Genomic DNA, 6,575 nt, shown 5'->3' on the forward strand with positions numbered 1-6,575 from the left:
AGAAGTGGTGCTGTGGCTCATGTGGTAGAGCGCTAGCCTTGAGCTGAAGAGCTGAGGGACAGCGCCCAGGCCCAGAGTTCAGGCCCCACGACCGGACCAAAAAAAAAAGAAAAAAGAAATGTACTCATTATCTTGCCCATGTAATTGTAACCCCTCATATGGTATTTTCACAATAAAAAAAAAGAAAAGAAACGACTTTGCATAAATGCAAGAGGGAGCTGGTTCTAGGTTCTCTCAGATAATAACAGGTGTATGTGTGTGTGTGTGTGTGTGTGTGTGTGTGTGCTTGAACTCACTGTCTTTTAGCTTTTTTGCTCAAGGTTGCTACTCTACCACTTGAGCCACTACTCCACTTCCATCCTTTTTGCTGGTTAATTGGACTTTCTATCCAAGTTGCCTTTGAACCATAATCCTTTGATCTCATCCTGAGTAGTTAGGATTACAAGCATGAACCACTGGCACCCAGCTAATAATAGGTTTTCAAGTACATTAATACCCGTCATGAAGTATGTGGCATAATTCTTTTCACTGTTCTGGTCATTCCAGTATTGTTTAGTATCCTTGACTCTTGAACACTAACTCCCAGAAACCTCCAGCACTATACACAAAACAGTTGAACAACCAAAAATATATCCTATAGATTCCCCAAATAACCCCTAGAGGGCAGTACATCCTCCTGTTGAGAACTGATTCAGAGGAGTAAATGGGGCCTGGGTTCTCTCAAGAGTTAGAAATGGCCGGGCACTGGTGGCTCACGTCTGTAATCCTAGCTACTCAGGAGGCTGAGATCTGAGGATCGAGGTTCAAAGCCAGCCCGGGCAGGAGAGACTGTAAGACTCCTATCTCCAATAAACCACCAGAAAACCGGAAGTGGCGCTGTAGCTCAAGTGGTAGAGCGCTCTCCTTGAGCTGAAGAGCTGAGGGACAGCGCCCAGGCCCAGAGTTCAAGCCCCACGACCGACAAAAAAAAAGAGTTAGAAATGGAATAAGCTTCATTTCAGGATACCATACCTTTCCCTGTCATACTCTGTACTTTGGACACTTATTTCTGCATGCATATTAGCCATACCTCCCAAGTTCTAAGCCCTATTACTCTAAGCAGTTCACTTCAAGCCATTTTAAATTTCAGATTTCCTGGTCATATGTTCCCTCAAGCAATAGGGAAGGCAACTGGATAAGATCAGGGCATTTATACAGTCAGGAGAAGCCTAATAAAGCAGTCAGAGAGTAGTAAAGACCAGATGTGGTTCCTTCCCTGGAAGGATGTAAAAGGTCTAGATCTTACCTGTTTGGGATATGAGGATACAAGCAGAAAATTGTGAGCTCAGCTTAGGGAAACTGCTCTCTTTGTCCTCTAAGCTAAGTTGGACAACATCCTTGACAACCATTCTGGCTGCCCTTCAATTATCCAGTCCCTTGTCAGTGTGATATAAAAAGCACAGATCTGAAGTCAGACTGCCTGAATTCTGGTGCTAGTTCAACCACTCAGTTGCTTTAGAAAAGCTATTAGAGGGCTGGGAAGGTGGCTTAGTGGTAGAGTACTCGCCTTGCATACATGAGGCCTGGGTTCCATTCCTCAGCATCACATAGGCTGAAAAAGCCAGAAGTGGTGCTGTGGCTCAAGTGGTAGTACACTAGCCTTGAGCTGAAGAGCTGAGAGACAGAACCCAGGCCCAGAGTTCAGGCCCATGACCGACCAAAAAAAGGCTACTTGATATCTCTGTGCCTCAGTTTCTTCATATGTAAAATAAGAACAACTGGGTGGGGGTCTCTCATGCCTATAATCCTAGCTATTCAGGAGGCTGAGGATCATGGTTCAAAGCCAGCCTGGGCAACAAAGTCCATGAGACTCTTATCTCCAATAAACCACTAGAAACCAGAAGTGGCACGGTGGTTCAAGCAGTAGAGCACCCACCTTGAGTTGAATGAAGAGCACAGGGACAGCACCCAGGCCCAGAGTTCAAGCCACACAACCAACACACACACACACACACACACACACACACACACAAAAGAATACTAGTAGTATCTATGTCTTATAAGAATTAAAAGAGCTAAATATGTGAGCAAGTGTTTAAAACAGGATCTGGCACATAGCACTTTACAAATCTTAGATATTAATATTATCATCCATGTCCTATAGAGAACATGAAGTTAGAGAATCATTCCAAGTTGGGGAATGAGTATCCCTGAAGGCCTCCTTAATTATGAAGAAGGCTGCTTGACAGTGTTGTACATGGGTAGGAATACTTTCAGGTAATCTAATGAAGATGGCCTTTCTGAATTAGGAAGGCCTGTGATGATAATGATGATGATGATGGTAAGGATGATGATCACATTGTGTGAAAATAAAAGAAAAATCACATTGAAAACAACACTGAAGAAGCTTTGTAAAAATGTAGTCAGCAGGCCATTAAGGGAACAGGATGTATATATTCAAGTTTTTGACTCGGAATGTAAACTTTTTTCTTTCTCTTTTTCTTTTTCCCTTTTTACTTTTCTTCTTTTCTTTCTTTCCTTCTTTTCTTTCTTCCTTTCTTTCTTCCTTCCTGTCTTTTCTTTCTCTCTCTCTCTCTCTCCCTCCCTCCATCAGAGTCCCTCTCTCTCTTCTTTCTGCAGTCCTGGGGCTTGAACTCAGGGCCTGGGCACTGTCTCCGAGCTTTTTTTGCTCAAGGCTAGCACTCTACCACTTGACTACTGCACTGCTTCTGGATTTTTCTGTTTATGTGGTACTGAGGAATGGAACCCAGGGTTTCATGCATACTAGGCAAGCACTCTACTACCAAGCTACATTCATAGCCCTTTACTGATTTTTCTTTATTCTTTCTTTATTTCTTCCTTCCTTTTTTCCTTCTTTCTTCACTCCTTTTCTAGAGTATGAACTTTTATTTACTTTCATCTTTGACTGTAGGAATCTTTTTAAAATTTTACTTTATGGTTATTGTAAAGATGTTGTACAAAGGGATTACAATTACATGAGTCAGGTAACGAGTACATTTCCTTTCCTACAGTGTTTTCTGTTCCCTCACTCTCTCCCAGTCCCTACCTCCTGTCTCTACCCACAAGTTGTATAGTTCACTTTCATCAGTGTCCAGTAAGCTCTACTGCTGCAATTTTTGAAATTTTCCTTGGTTCTGTAGTCTTCCCCCTCCTGAGATATTCATGTTAATATGCCATACACAAAGAAAAGAAGACAGAATCATCAAAAAATAAAAATAAAGATTTGAGAGAGAGATCTGTAGGAATCTTGAATGAGCAGATAATTACAATGTATCCAGAGACTCAAAATGTGTGTCAAGAGGTTGTCTGACTCTTGTTTTATGGACATTTTTTATTACATATATACATCCTCTTATATATCACAGCCCCTGTTCCTTCTCAACACTCAACAGAATTTTCGTACAAAGGGATTTTTAGCATTTTGCAATAAATCAGCACTGCTTGTCTGTATAAGCTCTCACGCTTAGGCTGGGAAGGTGGCTCAGTGGTAGAGTGCCTGCCTTGCATGCATGAGGCCCTGGGTTCGATTCCTCAGCACCACATAAGCAGAAAAATCTGGAAGTGGCTCTGTGGCTCAAGTGGTAGAGGGCTTGCCTTGAGCTGAAGAACTCAGGGACAGTGCCCAGGCCCAGAATACAGGTCCCAGGGCAAAAAAAAAAAAAAAAGATCCCACTCTCCCTGTCTCTTTCAAGTCACTCATCCAGTTTTTCCCTAATTGTAATTCCTAAGGTTCCCAAATAAAGTTCTTTTTATTTTACATTCTCAGAGTTTTAATTGATCAGCAATAATAACCATGAGAAAACTAGAGTGTTAAAGGAAAATAGTGGACTGTCAATACCACCCTAACCTGAAGACTGCAAGAGATAAGTAGCCAAGGAAGAAACAGGAAGTTTCTCCCACAGCATTTTCCCCAAAGCTTTAGAAACAGGTGATTTCTGCCTGAGGACTAATTCTCTTTGTAGATCTGGAGTCAGAGTTATCACTAAAATAATCAGAAAGAAAATGCATCAGCTGGGCGCCGGTGGCTCACGCCTGTAATCCTAGCTACTCAGGAGGCTGAGATCTGAGAATTGCGGTTCAAAGCCAGCCCGGGCAGGAAAGACCGTGAGACTCCAATCTCCAATAAACCACTAGAAAACCAGAAGTGGCGCTGTAGATCAAGTGATAGCGCGCTCGCCTTGAGCTGAAGAGCTGAGGGACAGCGCCCAGGCCCAGAGTTCAAGCCCCATGACCGACAAAAAAAAGAAAAAGAAATGCATCAGTGCAGCCAACTAAACGTAAAAAGCAAACTTCTTAACCTCCAAAATCTGTTTTCAGAAGGATAGATAGCAGAGGAATTACACTTAAAGAGATGATAAAGAACAAGAAGACAACAACTCACTGGAGATCAAGCCCAAGGAGGGCTAGTTCTCAGACACAGAGGGAGCAGGAGAAAGGAAATTGCCAGGAACCACTCCTACTCTACAAACCATTCTAGAAATAAGGAAAACTCAGCCAGGCCAATAGAACACACACACACACACACACACACACACACACAAACACAAACACACACACATACAGATGGTGTGTGTGTGGGGGGGGCATTCCAAAAGAATATTAGGATAGGGATTCATTGTGAGAGGAAGCAGTGGAAGAGGAAGAAGCTGGCTGTAGATTGGGAAAAGATCAATGAGAGGACAGGGTCTTCCCCAGCAATACAAAGTCTCAGAAAAGTAGGATCAAAAGGTTATACAAAGAGCAGAATCCTTGCTGGGCCCTGGTAGCTCACGCATATAATCCTAGTCACTCAGAAGGCTGAGATCTGAGGATCACAGTTTGCAGCCAGCTCCAGCAGGAAAGTCCATGAAACTCATCTCCAATTAACCACTGAAAACCTCAAAGTGGTGCTTTGACTCAAAGTGAGCAGAGTGCTAACCTTGAGCACAAAAACTCAAGGACAGAACCTAGGCCCTGAATTCAAGCCCCACTACTATAAAACAAAACAAAAACAGCCTAGCATTGGTGGCTCTCGCCTGTAATCTTAGCTACTCAGGAGGCTAAGATCTGAGGATCATGGTTAAAAGCCAGCGGGGGGGGGGGGCAGGAAGGTCCCTGAAACTCTTATCTCCAATAAACCACCAGAAAACCAGAAGTGGCACTGTGGTTCAAGTGGTAGAGTGTTCACCTTAAGCTGAAGAGCTGAGTGATAGTGCCTAGGCCCAGAGTCCAAGCCCCATGACCAACCATAAACAAAACAAAAACAACCCAAAAAACCCTCAAAACAACAATAAAAAAACCAGAATCCTTGTCCCTTTAGAGGCCTAAATTTTTTCCGACAATCTTTAATATCTCTGTTTGAGTATTGGGACATATTTCAAAGTATACTTCTTGCTTAGATCTTAAGACTTTTTTCAACTTAGTCAGGACTATAATCCAAGCTGCGCCAGCCACACCAACACAGTTGAGAAAAACACATATACAGAAATCATCAGCTTAGAGGTGATACTGCAGTACAGTAAGAAATATGTATGGTTTTCATCCTGAGGTCTTGACACAGAGCTACTAGAACCCTTGGAAGTTCCTGAGTGACAGGAGTGAAGCAAGCATGTTTTTTTTTAAATTCATAATCAGCCCTTTTCAACTACATACCAGAGTTTATGGTACTAAGCTAACTCTTGGAGAATGAGATGTTGACTGCCAGAGAAACCAATCTTTTTTTTTAAATTTTTAAAGATACTCTACAGAGGGGTTACAGTTACATGAGCAAGGTAATGAGTCCATTTCCTATGGAGCATTGTTACTCCCTCCTTTGTTTTTCCCCTACCATCCCTTTCCTCCCCACCTCCCCCCACCCCAAAGCTGCAAAGTTGTAAAGATCGTTTTCAACATAGTGTCTTGTACTTCTCATTGCTACAATGGGCCATCCTGTTTTCTTCCTTTCTTTCTCTCTTTCTTTCTTTCTCTCTCTCTCTCTTTCTTTTTTTCTTTCTTTCTTTCTTGTCGGTTGTGGGCCTGAACTCTGGGCCTGGGCGCTGTCTCTCAGCTCTTCAGCTCAAGGCTAGCACTCTACCACTTGTGCCACAGTGCCACTTCCGACTTTTTCTGCTCATGTGGTGCTGAGGAATTGAACCCAGGGCCTCATGCATGCAAGGCAACATTCTACCACTGAGCCACCTTCCCAGTCCCATCCTGTTTTCTTATATCAGCATTTTGTTATTTCCCCAAATTAGAAAAATGTATATACAAGGTGCAGAACACCAGTATCAAATACAGTGACAACAGAGGTTGTACCATGGGGGAAGGACATACAAAGAAACAAAAAAAAAATCACACAATACATTATAAGTACATTAGAAAGAACAACAAGAAAGATAAAATCTCTTGTGTTCCTATCTTGGGGTTCATTTCACTTAGCATCAGGCTATATGGTCATATGTACATAGCTTTTGACCTCTTCTGCTTGTCTCAGACATATACTAGTTATTGTAGATAAGCGAAATGATGGAACCGATGCTTCTTTGGGTCTGGCTTACTTCACTTAATGTAATTTTTTTCAAGTCTTTCCATTTCCTAACAAATGGGGTGGTGTGATT

Source organism: Dipodomys ordii, unplaced genomic scaffold (genome assembly GCF_000151885.1).
Source record: "Dipodomys ordii isolate 6190 unplaced genomic scaffold, Dord_2.0 Scaffold131, whole genome shotgun sequence".
NCBI classification, from domain to species: domain Eukaryota; kingdom Metazoa; phylum Chordata; class Mammalia; order Rodentia; family Heteromyidae; genus Dipodomys; species Dipodomys ordii.